The sequence below is a fragment of the Pleurodeles waltl genome, chromosome 9 (assembly GCF_031143425.1).
Source record: "Pleurodeles waltl isolate 20211129_DDA chromosome 9, aPleWal1.hap1.20221129, whole genome shotgun sequence".
Classification (NCBI taxonomy): Eukaryota; Metazoa; Chordata; class Amphibia; order Caudata; family Salamandridae; genus Pleurodeles; species Pleurodeles waltl.
Window position 1 is genome coordinate 14,639,909 of NC_090448.1, and position 16,590 is coordinate 14,656,498.

At 45.7% G+C, this 16,590-nt stretch overlaps 1 protein-coding gene across 1 annotated transcript in view; it reads left to right on the forward strand.

The window, feature by feature from the left end:
• The first annotated feature begins 758 nt into the window (after positions 1-758).
• The window catches only part of LOC138258839 (deoxyribonuclease gamma-like), a 114,408-nt gene continuing 98,576 nt past the window's right edge, over positions 759-16,590 (forward strand). Inside the window, exon 1 of the mRNA XM_069206115.1 lies at positions 759-833. The gene's annotated coding sequence lies outside the window, so the exon portion shown is untranslated. The remainder of the gene's footprint in view (positions 834-16,590) is intronic.

The following is a 16,590-nucleotide window of genomic DNA, read 5'->3' on the forward strand; positions in this document are numbered from 1 at the left end:
CCGTGCCAGTGACCAGCCCGGTGCCAGTGAGTGGAGGGTCTGCAGTGCCCCTCCTGAGCCCGGTGCCAGAGGGCCTGCTGTGCCCCTCCTGAGCCCGGTGCCAGTGAGTGGAAGGTCTGCAGTGCCCCTCCTGAGCCCGGTGCCACTGACTGAGCCCGGTGCCAGTGAGTGGAGAGTCTGCATTGTCCCTCCTGAGCCCGGTGCCAGTGACCGAGCCTGCTGCCAGTGAGTGGAGGGTCTGCAGTGCCCCTCCTGAGCCCGGTGCCAGTTACTGAGCCCGGTGCCAGTGACCAGAGGGCATGCAGTGCCCCTCCTGAGCCCGGTGCCAGTGACCGAGCCCGGTGCCAGTGAGTGGAGGGTCTGCAGTGCCCCCCCTGAGCCCGGTGCCAGTGAGTGGAGGGTCTGCAGTGCCCCTCCTGAGCCCGGTGCCAGTGAGTGGAGGGTCTGCAGTGCCCCTCCTGAGCCCGGTGCTAGTGACCAAAGGGCATGCAGTGCCCCTCCTGAGACCGGTGCCAGAGGGCCTGCAGTGCCCCTCCTGAGCTCGGTGCCAGTGACCAGAGGGCACCCAGTGCCACCCCACGTGTTTCCAGTCCGCCCACCAGACTCTGCTGCAAGACCAGACTGCCCCCTCTCTGCTGGCCTCTGGTTGGCTGCGGATCTTCAAAGAGAACCCGTTTTTCCGGTCCGGGCCCGACGATGCCTTCAGGGAAGGGGGCGTGCTGGGCAAGGGGCGGGGGTGTTAAATATTCCCGCCTGCTGGGACTTTAGTTGAGAGTCTGGAAGGAGGCGCAGGGCCAGGAGGGCAGCTGCAGACACGGGCCACCGACGCTCAGGTACACAGATCTACAGCTCAGGGCAGTGGATTTTAAGGCACCGTTGTTTGCTATATTATATTATTCTACAAGTGGATTTCTGTATGAATGAGTCTAACTTGTGCAGCGCACTGATACACTAAAAAGAGTGTCCTGGGGCTAGACGCATATATCGGCTAATGTCATTCACTGTTAACAATCAGAGCTTACTTTACTGAAGTGGTGAGACGCTGTCGGCTGGTTCTGTGCTGAGAGGTCGGCAGGTTCAGTGGTGAGATGGTTCTGCGGTGAGAGGTGAGATGGGTCTGTGGTGAGACATCGGCTGGTTCTCTGGTGAGATGTGGGCTGGTTCTGCAGTGAGATGTTGGCTGGTTCTGTGGTGAGATGGTTCTCTGGTGAGATGTGGGCTGGTTCTGCAGTGAGAGGTTGGCTGGTTCAGTGGTGAGATGGTTCTGTGGTGAAACGCTGTCGGCTGCTTCTGTGGTGAGATGGTTCTGTGGTGAGAGGTGAGATGGGTTTGTGGTAAGACGTCGGCTGGTTCTCTGGTGAGATGTGGGCTGGTTCTGCAGTGAGATGTTGGCTGGTTCTGTGGTGAGATGGTTCTGTGGTGAGAGGTCGGCTGGTTCTGCAGTGAGAGGTCGGCTGGTCCTGTGGTTAGAGGTCGGCTGGTTCTCTGCTGAGAGGTTGGCTGGTTCTGTGGTGAGATGGTTCTCTAGTAAAATGTCGGCTGGTCTTGTGGTGAGGTGTCGGCTGGTTCTGTGGTGAGACGCTGGCTGATTTAGTGGTGAAGTGTTGGCTGGGTCTGTGGTGAGATGGTTCTCTAGTGAAATGTCGTCTGGTCCTGTGGTGAGGTGTCGGCTGGTTCTGTGGTGAGATGGTTCTGCGGGGAGAGGTCAGCTGGTTCTGCAGTGAGAGGTCGGCTGGTCCTGTGGTGACATTTGGGCTGGTTCTGTGGTGGGACGTCGGCTAATTCTCTGGTGAGATGTGGGCTGGTTATGCAGTGAGATAGTTCTCCTGCGAGATGTCGTCTGGTTCTGTCGTGAGATGTTGGCTGGTTCCGTGGTGACATTTGGGCTGGTTCTGTGGTGACATTTGGCCTGCTTCTGTGGTGGGACGTCGACTGGTTCACTGGTGAGATGTCTGCTGGTTCTGTGTTGAGATTGCAGCTAGTTCTGTGTTGAGATGGCGGCTGGTTCTATGGTAAGAGGTCAGCTGGTCCTGTGGTGAGAGGTGAGATGGGTCTGTGGTAAGATGTTGGCTGGTTCTGTGGTGAGACATTGGCTGGTTCTCTGGTGAGATGTCTGCTGGTTGTGTGGTGAGATGGCGGCTAGTTCTGTGTTGAGATGGTGGCTGGTTCTATGGTGAGAGGTCGGCTGGTCCTGTGGTGAGAGGTGAGATGGGTCTGTGGTAAGATGTTGGCTGGTTCTGTGGTGAGACATCGGCTAGTTCTCTGGTGAGATGTGGGCTGGTTCTGCAGTGAGATGTCGGCTGGTTCTGTGGTGAGATGGTTCTGTAGTAAGATGTTGGCTGGTTCTGCAGTGAGATGTCGGTTGGTTCTGTGGTGAGATGGTTCTCTTGTGAGATGTGGGCTGGTTCTGCAGTGAGATGGTTCTCTGGTGAGATGTCGTCTGGTTCTGTGGTGAGATGTCGGCTGGTTCTGTGGTGACATTTGGGCTGGTTCTGTGGTGAGATGGTGGCTGGTTCTATGGTGAGAGGTCGGCTGGTCCTGTGGTGAGAGGTGAGATGGGTCTGTGGTAAGATGTTGGCTGGTTCTGTGGTGAGACATCGGCTGGTTCTCTGGTGAGATGTGGGCTGGTTCTGCAGTGAGATGTCGGCTGGTTCTGTGGTGAGATGGTTCTGCAGTAAGATGTCGGTTGGTTCTGCAGTGAGATGTCGGTTGGTTCTGCAGTGAGATGGTTCTATGGTGAGATGTCTGCTGGTTCTGTGGTGAGATGTCAGCTGGTTCTGTGGTGACATCTGTGGGACGTTGGCTGGTTCTCTGGTGAGATGTTGGCTGGTCCAATCTGGCGCCCTGCACGTTTCACTGCAGCGCGCTCCCAACCAATAGAGCTATCCTTGAAGCGAGTTATACAGCTGAGCTCCGTGTCTCTCAGGTGAAGAACGTGTTCACCGAAAGCGCTTTGGCTACTCCTCAGGGACATGAAGCGCTACATCAGATATTTCACTTTCTAAACAATACCACCTGACCGCGCACTTTGACCCAGATATAACGTTCTTTTCTAAAACGAAGGCAGTCTGCCCACATCCCGCCCCGAAGGATGCCCAACACCTGTCGGGTGTTTTTTAGGGAGACGTATCAGTGTTTTATGGCCTGATGGCACTTCCTGGTTTCAACTAGCTATTTCCTAGCGCCCACCTCTTTTTAAGCGCCCAAACACTGGTGGGACTATAACTATCTGTAACTTCTCGGAGACTACATGGCCCTCCTTTAATTGGGCGGTGGGAGAGGGAGGTGTTTGGGGGGGAGTTTTAGGAACTTCCCCTTAAGTTGCCCCACGTGGCATGACAACAGTTTTTGGGGTTTCACAGACTTTGATTGAGGGACCAGACGTCCCGGATTTGCCCGGACCTTCCCGGTTTTTGAAGGCGTGCCCAGATGTCCCGACACTTTCTTTTAAAACCAAAAAATGTCACGGTTTGTAAAGGAGGGTCTGGTGAACCTGCACCTTATTCACAGTTTTGTGCAGTCTCACACTTCAACCAGCCCTCCCAGAAACCAGGGACAGGAGTTCAGGGGTTCAAACTGTCCGCCTCATTCAAGCAGCCCAGCAGGAAAACATCTGGTCACTTCGAAGGTTTTAGCCAGGGGACTCTCTCTCCTTCCTGGGACCCAACAAGGCCCTCTAGGCTGTTACTAATAATTTAATGTACTTCATGAAAACTGCTGTTTCCTAAACCATCGAGTTTCTGCCGACAATCACCAGCTATCCCGGAGGTCGGATGCGTCTGCCAACTCACGTGGCACGTGGATCGGCCTTCTGCCCACACTCGGACCCAGGGACAAGAATGTCATTCACAGATCCTGCACGCTTTGTAGCGCCAGAGTCAGGCGTGCAATGCACTTAAATACCCGCTCCACCAGGTGGTTACATGCGCACACGAGTGCCTTTTAAAGCAGAGAGGTTTACGCACGGGGTAACCCCTCTCACAACCACAAAACCACTTTATTGCTGCCATGCCTCTGCCTAGTTACTGGCCGTGGCCTCAGCACTACTGCGTGTCCAAGTCCCAAAGCCAAGCACTTGTTGGACAAGACCTCTTCATGTCCCCAGCAAGTGCAGGGAGTGGCCAGTGTGATGCTAAGAAATAGGGGGACCCCAGACAAGACATGGTTTGGGGGGCCCCTACAGCACACATTTGAACATTATTACCCATTTCCTGCTATTTAAAGCCGGCATTATGCCAAAAAAAACTAAATTATGTGTTACATTTTAACAGGCCACACAAAAAGAGTTGAAATATATCATGCCTGGGACTTGCAAGATTCTCGAAGTGACGTGGGGTAGGGAGGCGGAGTCAGCGGTAGAAATAGGCAGAGAGGGAGAGAGGTTCTGATAGAGAAATGGGCTAGACACGATTGAAACAGAAAACTCAGTTTCTTGGGGTAACTTTGGGGGGGTGGGGGCTGGGCAGTTGCCCATTGTTCTCCATGCCTCAGAACGCCTTGGGCCATGTCTTACACCCGCTATGACTCAGTTCTCAAGAAGTGAGGTTCCGTGTCTGTAAATAGACTGAAGATTGGTTTGGACAATGACTCAGCGTTTAATAGGACGCAGTTTCCTGGATCTGTTTTGAAAGTGGTATGATGTTGTGTTGGAGGAGACTTACTTAGGCCCTCATTGTGGGTTTGACGGACGGGAAAGCCTGTCCGTCAAACTCCCAACAGGGTGGTCGCCGCCTTAGTGGCGACCACTTTGCCAGACCTATTCGGTGTTTCCCGCTAGGCCGACAGGCAAAAACCTCAGTTTCCACCTGTCGACCTAGAACGAAACAGGCGACAGCATTGTCTCCGGCTCGAAATCGAGGCGGCGCCAACGCTGTTGCTTGCAGGGTGCCCTAGCACGCTCACCGCAGACAGTGAACATTGCTATGGTGCTGGGAAGTGCAGGAATCCCCCCCCCCCCCCCCGGCCACTGCACCTGTTCTCTTCCAGCCTTTTCATGGTGTTGAAGCTGCTATGAAAAGGCTGGCGGAGAACAAAGTCGTAATCCGCAGAGCAGCGCTGCAAGCCACACTGCCCCGGCGAATTACAATCTCCACCTGCCGTCAACCCATCAGGATCATCGATCCGGCCGGATACGGCAGAACCCTGGCGGCCTGACCGCCAGGGTCTTAATGTGGCAGTCGGACTGCCACATCAGCGGCGGTCCCGACCGCCCCTGCGATGCTGATGGTCCCTAGCTTTGTAGCGAGGCCCTAAGGACCCGATTTAGAACTCAACGGACGGGTCACTCCTTCACAACTATGATAGATATCACGTTTGCTGAAACCTAAATCCCATTATGTCATAGGGGATTTAGATTTAGTCAGGCGGGACATCGTCACCGTTGTGATGGAGTAAGCTGTCCACCAATTTCTAAATCAGGCCCTAAGTATTGTCCTTGGAGGTTGCGGGTGATGTGCTACTGGTAATTGTGTTATCTGTAGCAGGACAGCAGGGAAGCTGTTTGTGGGCCTTGTTATCCTCATCCAGCAGGCGTAGAAGGCATTATTTATGTCTGTGTGTGTGGGAGGTGAGGAGACCGGTTGTAAGTGAGGAGATGGGCTGTGTAGTTGTCTTCGAACAGTACCATTGCTGCGTAGGAGTAGAGGCGATGGGGTTATGAAGACTCGTGTGGAGTGGTTCTCTTATGTGTATGTCAAAGGTAGAAGGAACATTGGTAAGAGGTGGTCGTAGACAGACGTGTGAGTGAGAAATGTTGTGTGTTTGAGGACTCAGCAGTTGGTGTATTTATTGCTTAGAAAGAGTGAGGTAGAGCTGGGTGAGAATTTGACTTATTTGAGTTGGCTTTAAGTGCACAGTGGATGGGAGTGGGTATTTTGGGATGGGGGAATTTGTGGATGTCTGTGATGTTTTGAAAAGAAAGGCTATCTTTGTGTCGGGGTTTGTTTTGTTGGAGTAGTGTTGTCTGACATCAGTGTAGTGACTTGCGATGTTGTAGGATTTGAATCTGAGGGCTCGGGTGGAGAGGCTGAAGGAGAAGGTGTAGGGTTGGGCTGTAAAGGAGAGCCCCTGGGAGTGTGAGAGGGGATACACAAGGGTTGGGGAGGTTTTTTGTAGGGCGAGTATTGGGGAGAGATATGCTTATTGCTAAAGACGAGTGTTGAAACAGTGTTGTCATGATGCTAAAGATTTACAAAGCACAAACTGCACACCCTAACAATGGATGTCCTGCTGCTGGATAACTAAAAAGCGTGAAGTTATGCCCCAGATACGTTCTCAGCAGTTTACAGAACTTCCAGGGCTTTCTTCAGCCCCGAAAGAAACAGGGAGACTGTTCCATAAATTGGGATCCAACACAGTACAACCACTGGCAAAGCCAATATACCTATTGGCTTTGTCAATGTGATTTAGCCATGTTGTTCACCAGTGTGGCTGCTGTTGAGCATGGCTAAAAGTTAGTGGCTTAAAAGAGACTGGTGTAGAGTATCGTAGAGTACAGTGACCAAGAGTGGAGTAAAGTTTTGTAGAGTGGAGGGCATAGAGTGGCATACAGTAGAGTGCGTAGAGTGGCGTACAGTGGAGTGGTATGGAGCAGAATGGACTGGTGTAGAATGCACTGGTGTAGAGTGCAGTGCTGCAGAGTGTAGTGGCGTAGAGTGCAGTAGTGCAGAGTAGAGTGGCGTACGGTTCAGTGGCAGAGATTGTAGAGTTGAGCGTCGTAGAGTGCAGTGGTGTAGAGTGGCATAAAGTACATTGGTGTTGAGTGCAGTGGCGTAGAGTAGAATGGCGTAGGTAGTGTTGTACACTACAGTGGTGCCCAGTAGAGTACGGTGGCACAGAGTGCAGTGGTTTAGAAGACTGGAGTAGAGAGAGATTGCAGTAGTGTTGATTAGATTGTTTCAGAGTAAAGTGGGGTAGAGTGGAGTGGTGCAGGTAGAGTGAAGTGGCATTGAGTAGAGCGGTGCAGGGTAGAGTGCAGTGGCGTAGAGTAATGACATAAAGTGGTGTAGAGTGCAGTGGCATAGAGTGTGGTGGTTCATTAGAGTGGTGTTGTGTAGAGTGGAGTGGTGCAGAGTAGAGTGCTGTGGCGTGGAGCGGTGCAGAATAGAGTGCTGTGGCGTGGAGTGGTGCAGAGTAGAGTGGAGCATGCATGGTGTGATAGCTCACTGCCATTACAGACAACACATTTCAATCGAACTGGCCATTGCATTTGCACAGACATACAATTTTACTTATAAAACTATACAGCGTGCAAACAGTAATGTGTGGATGTGTCATCAAATAGTGCAGCGTTTCCCAACCTGTGGTCCGCCCACCCCTCAGGGGTCCGTGACAAATTCCCAGAGGGTCCGCATGCCTGGACCGGCATGAAGGCACTTCTCCACCTGGACTCTGCAGAACAATGTGGGTGCCTTTTTATCTGTTTATTCATTTGTGCAACAGCTTTAAAAGCACTTCAAAGTTCAGTGTAGGCTTTCGTGTCAACTCCGGTGATTAATGTACCTGCTGGCGATTGTCTATTGGCAGATTTGACTCATTGGAGGTAGTGCAGAGAGTTAATATGCCAGATGCAAAGAACATGTATCACGCAATGAACCACATTTTATGTGCATAGCACAGTGGGTTACCGCTTTTGTCACAGAGATTCTTTTGTTATTGTGCAGTTCATAAGTCACAATCATAATCTAGCACAGTGAGTTATGAACTGCGAACAAAGAACTACATGGAACAAATTAGAAAATTATATATTTTTTCTAATTCCTTCATTACTGCAAAAAAAAGGTTTACTTGCATAGGAGTATGCTATTATTAAAGTCAAGGGTAGCCACTGTGTTATGTTCTGAATCATGAGTTTGTGTTTTTTCAGACCAAGCGCTCTTAGAAAATGCCTAACAGTATGGATGAGGTGAATCCTACACCTTGTAGTCCCCTGGAAAGTGTTTTAACACCCTACACTGGTATGAGAGGTGCTATAAATCAAATTAAATACATGCGACAGAGAGGCTATGGAGAGATAAGAGGCCTTTATGGTTTTACTTCCTTTGCCCACCACACATTAACTTAAAAAATTTATGTATCTAAAAAATAAAAACAAAAATGGCTTGGGAAATGTAGAATGTGACTTGAGGATTCAGCTTTCCTAAATTAAACCAAATATTGAAAAGTTAGTCACCAAGATGCAACACTAACTTTCCCATTAAAGTTTTCCAATTTTTGCAATTTTTTCCAATATAAAATAATGATATGTTTACTAATTTGAGTATTTGTTTGGCATGTGCTTGTTTGCGTATTTTTTGAGAATTACTGCTTTAATGTTTGAAATTTAAATCGTACAAATTTCTTGGGTGTCCCTGGCTTCCAGTAGTGATTCAGCGGGGTCCTCGGGAGTCAAAAGTTTGGGAAACACTGACCTAGTGTATTCATTTGTTTTGATCCTATTAAAATATTTGTTTCCACCATACTTCCGAATTAAAAATTAATTTGTGCTTCCCTAATTCTGATATATTCTGAAAGTTCATTTAAATGTTGTTTGGGTTAGGAAAAACCCTTTCCTACCCCCAGTATCCAGTAAGATTGTCACAAAAATCCTCAAAAACATTAAACAAGCATTTGCAATGCAGTGGTTCTCGCGTTCACGCGAGTTAGAGCTATTTGCGCTGAAAATTACTAACTGGACTTTTTTTGCCACACAAACTGAAAATAAAAAGTAAAACAGTTGATATAAGCGAGCCGATTGAAGAAAAAAAAAACGCAGCGCGATCGCACTATGTAAAATGCAACGCGGTCGCGCTGCCTGAAAAATAAACAGATAAAGTAGTCCGGACCCCAGGCTCAAAACGTCAAGTCTTGGATGTTTTTAGTAGTTTACTGATGCTGTGGAGGTGGACTAAACACTGGAAAAGGCAGGACGTATGCATGCCTTTCACAAATGAAAGCAGCGGATTTTATAAAGGCAAGCCTATGAACCAATGTTAGTGACTAACGTGCCATGGGCATGGTTTGTAGCCCAAAGAGAGATTACAGAATGGATGGAGCACTTTGCACTCGCCCATAAAAAAGTAAATCTCCTGGGTCATTAAATCCATGACCCCAGGAGAGCTTACCATATTTTTTTAAGTACTCCAGACCTTTATGCTCTTTAGCTGGAGTGTAGAGCCACCTTGTGGTGCATTCTGTGACTGCATTTTGTAGCATGGAAAATGTTGAAAAACTATTGACATGTTGATCCATTTTTGCCTAACAACATTTTATTTAGGTTTTTTAATGACAAATACTCTTGTTAAACATTGTAGTATGTGAATAAATTAAAAATACATTTCATTGTAATTATTGGCCCTTTTCTGAAAAAGACAATACATGTGATTTATATATGTTGATACACAGACCCCTTCATTAAGGCAATAAGCCCACTTTTTTATATATTGGTGTTCTGACCCTTTGACAAAGTCAGTAGGTCTGCCTTACCTAAATGGCATACAGGTCCGGCGCCCGACTTCTTGATGTGAATGGCTCGTGTTTAGGGGCGTTAGGTGCAGAGCCTGGCCCACAGCTAGTCCGAAGCAAGTCAGGACTGGGGTTGGATTCAGCCTTTTGTGACATGGTGTTGGCTGCCATTGGGGTTGGACACAGGAGCTGGGTGCAGGTAGGACCCTGTGGCCAACTCCACACTGTATAAGGCCAAAGGCTGCGCGCAGCCTGAGGTTGGCGTTGCATAGGGTAATAACATATTACTTTATGTTCAAAGAAATCCTAGAAACCAACTGGAAAAAAAAAGAAGTGACCTTATAGCTAGGTATGCTAATCATATCTTATTTAGTATTAAAAAACAAATCATAAAATATTCACTGAAAAAACAAAGGTTTAAGGGACGTTATATTGGGTGAAAATGTCAGCTAAAACATATCTCGAGTTATAATTACCTTACGACATAAGGTATAGTTGAGAGAACGTAACTGGTGAGTTTTCATTGTATGGACTACAGTCGTGTTTTGTAAATACCTTGCATAGGCGTGCCTAGAGATATCAGATGTTTTATGTCCTGCTCCTAGACATTGGAACTTCCTGTCCCAGAGGGCGGTGCCAATCTCATGTTCTGGGTATTTTGTTTGGCAGCAGAGGTAGGGAAGTTCAGCGTCCTTAGAACATTTTGTAACAATAACTCCATACTGCACTCAGTGGGACAGCCTGAGACTCTGCAAGGCTCAGTGTGGGGCTCTCACTCCAAGCACATTTCAGCAGGAATGATAGCAAACTCTTCACTTATACCTCCAGGAGGTCCATGGCTACCAGAGCAGTAATCTCCCCTCTCCTTAGGACAATAGACCACATTGTAGAAGCCCCATGGACAGTATAGAACCAGAACATTGAGTTTTTCACATTAACCTATAAAAATATCAACTGTTGAATACCTAGGCGCTGGAAGGGGGGAGCGGTTCTCAGACACCACCAGGAATAACCTTGCTAAAGTTCAAAAAGTGATTACTTCATAACGATTTATTAAATTTTGTCTTTATCTCGTCATGTTTGTTGTGCATTTAAAGACAGAGGTCAAATGTCAGGCTATGTCTCCAAACATAATTCTGCTGATCGTTTAACATAGAGCTTTGTGTTGACTTTACGTTCTCTGACTACACAATGAGATTTCTAACACAACAGCATTTAAATACCTGTGAATGGACTGACTGCACAAATATTTTAAAATATATCAGCAGTTAATAATGTACAAATGTATGATGGAAACAAACATTTTTAATAGGATTAAAAGAAATCAAGAGACTTTACAGAAGGATGTGCAAATGATAATTATTCACTGAAATCGAACTTCCACACGTTGTTAGTAGTCTGTATAGTTTGATCAATAAAACTGATTGTTTGTGCAACTTTAGAAGCCATTTCAGTGAAAAATGTGCTGTCTGTAAATGACAGTGCACTGCCACAATAGATCTGTGACAGTGTGATCCAAAGTGCACCTCTGCCTGCCACCCCGCCCTTTCCCAACTTCTTCAGAATCAGGAAAGAGTGAGGTGACCCGTGTGAATGCAACTGTGAGTGAGAATAAGGGGGACTGAGTGGGAATGAATGAGTGAGAGTATGAGAGAGCGGGGATGAATGAGTGACTGAGAGTAAGAGAGTGCAAGGAGGTGAGAGTGAGTACAAATGAATCAGAATGAGTGTGTGAAAGAGTGAATGTGAGTAACAGTGAGAGTGATTGTGATGAGTGCATCAGAATCAGTGCTAGTGAGAGAATGAATGAACGTGAGAGTTAGTGGGAGTGCAACAGAGTGTTACTAAATGAGAACGAATGAGTAAGACTGAGTAAAAAGTCTGATTGCAAGGGACGGGTGTGTGTGCCAAGTGAGGCGTGTGAGTGAGAATGAATAAGACTGAATGAGTGGATTTAAGTGGGCAAGAAAGAGAGTGAGTGTGTGTGTGTGTGTGAATTTGGTACTGCCCCTGGCACACAATGTTATTTGGGACAAATGAGACATCCAAGGTGCTGGCATTGCACGGGGACCCTTGCAAATGTTATGCCATGCGGTGGTTCATGCCATATGGGGCACCAGAAGCAAAATGCTGTCAGACTGGTGGAGACTCGTCGCATCAATGGCATCCTTGGCTAAGTACTGGCATGGTACACTCGATGTAATTTTGGACATACGGAGCGCTCAGGAGAAGGGGTTGCTATTCATCTGGTACTATACCAGCACCACCGGTAAATTCAAGTCCAGTAACAGTAATTATTACATTCTGGCAATTCATTGTCGGTATAACGTTTTCTGTCCCCCTTTGAAAGCGTTTGGACAAAAGATTGTGTTTTAAATATCGAGTCACAGAAATATCGAAAAAATATTGTGATACAAAAATATTGTGATGCAGAAATATCGCTGTCAAAAATATCGAATTTTTTAGGTGATTAATATCGTTGTCAAGAATATTGTTGTCAATATCTTTTCCATTCATATAGTTGTAAAAAATATATTTTTTTAATTATCCTCATGTGTTTTAGTTCATATATTAATTTCATGTGTTATTATTGTTTACATCATTTGTAATAATATTTTTAAATATGGTTTGTAATTTTAAGTGATTTACAATTTTTAATTTAATTGCTAATATTAATTTATAGTGTCATAGCAGGTTGCTAGGTTTATAGGGGCATTGGGTGGGAAGTTATTATGTAATAATTCATTAAAAATTAATTATTAATTTATCATTAATTATTTAATTGACTACTAATTATGTAAATTTTGTAATAATTATATTTTATAAGTTATGTATTAGGAGTGGGCTGCTGGGTTTGTAGGGGTATAAGGTGGGACATTAATTAAGTAATAATTGTTTTATGATTGGTTGTTAATTTATTAATAAGTATTTAATTGATTTTTAATTATGTTAATTGTGTTCTATGTATTTTAAGGGTGGGCTGCTAGGTTTGTGGGGGTATAGTGTGTGAAGTTAAGTAATAAACTACATTTAAATTCTGGGATTAAATTTAAATAACATTTTTTTCAAATTGATAAGTAACTATTAAATTGTTTAATAATCAAGTAAATTGTTTAGCTGTTTTTCATTTTTATTTATATAGAGCCCAATTACAAGGCAGTAGCAGTAGCGGTTGGACCTCCATGGCTGTGGCGTTTCGACTGTCACATTACAAGGCTGGCGCGTGGACCCGCCAACTGACTGCCATCTCCACCAGGATCTCAGATCCCAGTGGGTTGACTGCAGTCTTGGTTATAATCAGCCAGGGCGGCGCTAAACTCAGCACTGCCCTGCTGATTACAACCTTCTTCTCCGCCAGGCTTTCCATGGCGGTCTGACCACCATGGAAAGCCTGGCGGAGAGCAAGTGCAACGAGCCACATGGGGGCCCTTGCACTGCTGTTGCCCATGGCATGGGCAATGCAGGGGTCCCCCTGCCCAGCATCCTTGAAATGCTCACTGTCTGCTGTGCTGACAGTGCGGATTTCAAGGGTGCTGGTGCCCCTTGCGTGCGCCAGCATTGCCACCGGCTCAGTTATTGGTTCCCACCCGTCAGCCCAGTGGGAAAGTTGTAATAGGGCAGTTGTGGAGACTACCAGCTCCGCCGAGGTCTCCTCACCACAGGTCTGGCAGTCAGGGTTGCCGACCGCTAAACTTGTAATCAGGCCCAAAATCTTTTTGGTTAATTAATAATGTTCATTTTAAGAGTTTTATATTTGTTGTAAGGTAATAGGGTTATTTAGATATGTTTTGTGTTTGAAGTGAAGTACTTTCCCTACTGTTGGACAGACTGGAGTGGGAATGGTAAATTTCCCCCCTCCGGAGTCCAACACTTTCCTTACTTTTGCACAGACTGGAGTGGGAATAGTGAATTTTACCCCTTCGGAGTCCAACGCTTTCCCTACTGTTGCACAGGGTGGAGTGGGAATATCATATATGTATATATTATTTTAAGACTTTTGCTAATATTGTTTAAATATATCTATCATTAATATTTTTTCTAGATTTTACATTTTTATATTTCATTAATTTGGTCATTTATTTTTATGTTTTGCAATCAAATTGTTAGTATTTTGTACGTGTGTATTTTTATAATAATACATTTACAAAATACCTTTGAAAATGTGATATAATGTAAAATATATGTTTTTATTATAGTGTTACATATATATGTATATATACATTAGGCACACATATCTATGTGCGATTATGTAAGTATATATTTTTATATTGTATTTGTTATAAGTTACATTTATTTAATTTGAATTATATTAATGTCATGTATTCAAATATTTATGATTTACTATTTTAAAACAATATTTCTGTATATTTGTTTATGATATTGGTGTAAAACTATTTTTTCAATACTTTTGTGTTTAGCATTATAAGTATAAAAAAACAATATTTTTGTAATTAATATTTGACACAATATTTGGTTCCAAGATATTGTTGGTTCTGATATTATGTCAGTGATTCCGTCTGTGATTAGGCGCCCCGCTGCTGAGCTCCAGGAGGAGGCGGAGCTTCTGCTGGGCCGGCTGCAGGACATCCCAGTACCTGCTGCTGATGAAATAATGATCTGTCCAGCAGCTCCTTACCGCCAGGCCCACTGCGCCGCCTGCGTAGAGCTGGGGCGGTGATCCTCACGGAGTCCAGGAGTACAGGTGAAGCGTTAACCACCTACCCTGGTCAGTGGTCTTCTCTCGCCAGCAGCTTAAGAGGAGGCTTGGTGGAATGAGTTCAATATTATTATAAAAGTGCCATGCTTAGATCATCTCCTATACCGGACGTGATGTCAAGAGCTGCCTGAAGGACGTCATTTCAGCAGCAAACCTCTGAACTGGAGGGAGATGTTACCAAGAGTCACAGCTAAGTCCACAGAGGTGCTGGTCTGCACCAATGTACTCCCTAGTTCAGCCCATACAGGAAATTGCGCAATGAATATGCACTAATTTGCCCAGGATCACCCTATCAGAAGCTGCCTATGTGTGGATGTGGCCTGTCCACGGAGAAGGCTCATCCAGAGCCTGTCTGTGGTTGGCCCTACTGAAGACATAGCCGGTGCAATTCACTGACGTCTCACTGATGTTTTTAGGTGTTGCCTACAGACAGCTTTTAGGCGCTATGTGAGTCAGTCCGTTGCTGACCATTACTTATCTTGCTTGTTGATCTCAGTCGCTTGCTTATGTTTGCATAGCCTTCCTGCCTCTTTTTGTGTCTGTCCCTCCCATGGAGCAAGGCTTTTTTGCCAGCCTTTTGATTGGTTGAGTTGTATACTTCCTTGATTTACATTCAAGGAATACATTTTTCCTTTTATTTCCGCATTTGATAAAAGTTCATGTATTTTCTCCCCCCCTCAGATTTCCACCCGCACACTTTCAGTGTTGCCCCCCATTCCATTTCCACTAAGTTCATCTTTGCTCCCTCTACCACTCACCGTCTATTATTTTAAATGTTACTTTATTTAATTACCTATCTCCTCTTTTGCTGCCAGACCTCCCCTCCCTTCACCCCACTTTCTCCAACCCACTCGCCTATTCCTTTCTCATCCCTCACTGTTGCTTTCTTAAAAAAAAAACTTTCTTTCATGTACTAAGGGGCAACTGCAATTTTCCACCTGCCTGCTTCTTTTTAGGTGCCGGCGCAAGCCTTTGACCTGTTGTAAGTATTGGGGGTTGTTAACCACGCCCACATCACGCCCATCACTTTCACTCGTTCATGGGCTTGCCTTTCAAAAATCCTTTGTTATCATTGGTAAATGCTTTACGGTTCTACCCCCATGGGGCGGTTCTGTTACCTCCTTGCCGTCTGCCCCATTACATGGATAATTGCATGTTTGCCGATACGTTTGACTGCGAGCGGACTTCTTTTTCCGTTTGTGTCTCTCCTTCGCGCTTACGGCGGCCATGGCGCTTTGAACTGGCTCGCTTATGTCAACTGTTTTACTTATGTCAACTGCTTTACTTTACATTTATGTGTGAAGAAAAGGCCAGTTAGGAATTTACAACGCTAATAGCTCTAACTCGAGCAAACGCGAGACCCATTGCATTGCAGATGTTTGTCCTTTAATGCGTTTTGTCCATATTTGTTTAAATTTATAGCTGTATTATTGGCGTCCGCCATCTTGGAGTAAGGTAAAGATAAAAAAGGAAAAAACAGCACTGCCCATTCGTATCATCATACTGCAGCAACTGTTTCTTGTTTTTGCCAGTTGTGTTCCTCAAATGTAAATAAACATTCGTTCTCTTTCTGAAGATGTGATGAAATACCATAGACAAAACGTCGGGTAACGCCATTGAAAAATGAGACCTTTTGGCGTTGCCAATGCTTGTTTAGTTATAGTGGTGCTGAAACCCAAACCTATTTTCAAAAAACAGAAAAACTGAAATCTACACATAGTAGGTTTGCCCCAACCTGAGGCACATTCCGACTTTGATAGGATTCACAAACATTCTTAGGGGTACTCATGGAAGTCGCAGAAATAAATGTATCAAAAATGTCACTTTATTTTTTTGTGAAGAATATTTAATTACACATGGAGCACTGAGATATGTGAATGAATTTGGGGGTGTTTGAAACTCTTGAGTGGCCATCCCATGCCCACTCCATGCACCCCCTGGGACACTGTCTGTTGCTTCTGGGGGTTCCGGACACAATCCCCAAAGGGAAAGCTGTCCAATGGAAGAGCTCCCCGTTCGGAAATGGGTCGCATCTCTTTTGAAGTGTTGGAAAATGTTCAGAGATTTGGGACCACAACTGCAGTTGCGAATAAATGTCATTCAAAGAAGGATTGCATTTCGCTCTGCCCACTAACTGTGATTTGAAATGAGTTTCAACCCACTTTTGTGATTCTGAAAAGGCCTTTTCGCATCACAATTTCTTTTGGTACATTAAGAAGTGTGGGGATTGCAAACAGGGCGACTTCTCAAACCTCAGGGATTGCCGTTGCAAAACAATTTCGTACAACTGTCCCAGATGTGCAAGCTGGGCAAGCAACACACGCCTCTTGCCCAGGTGTGTCCTTCTGGAGTTCTTTCCACTGCAGCTGCTGTGGGTCAGAAATGATGTTCAGATCTCCAGGGCTCGGCTCTTTATGGCCCACGTGAGCTTT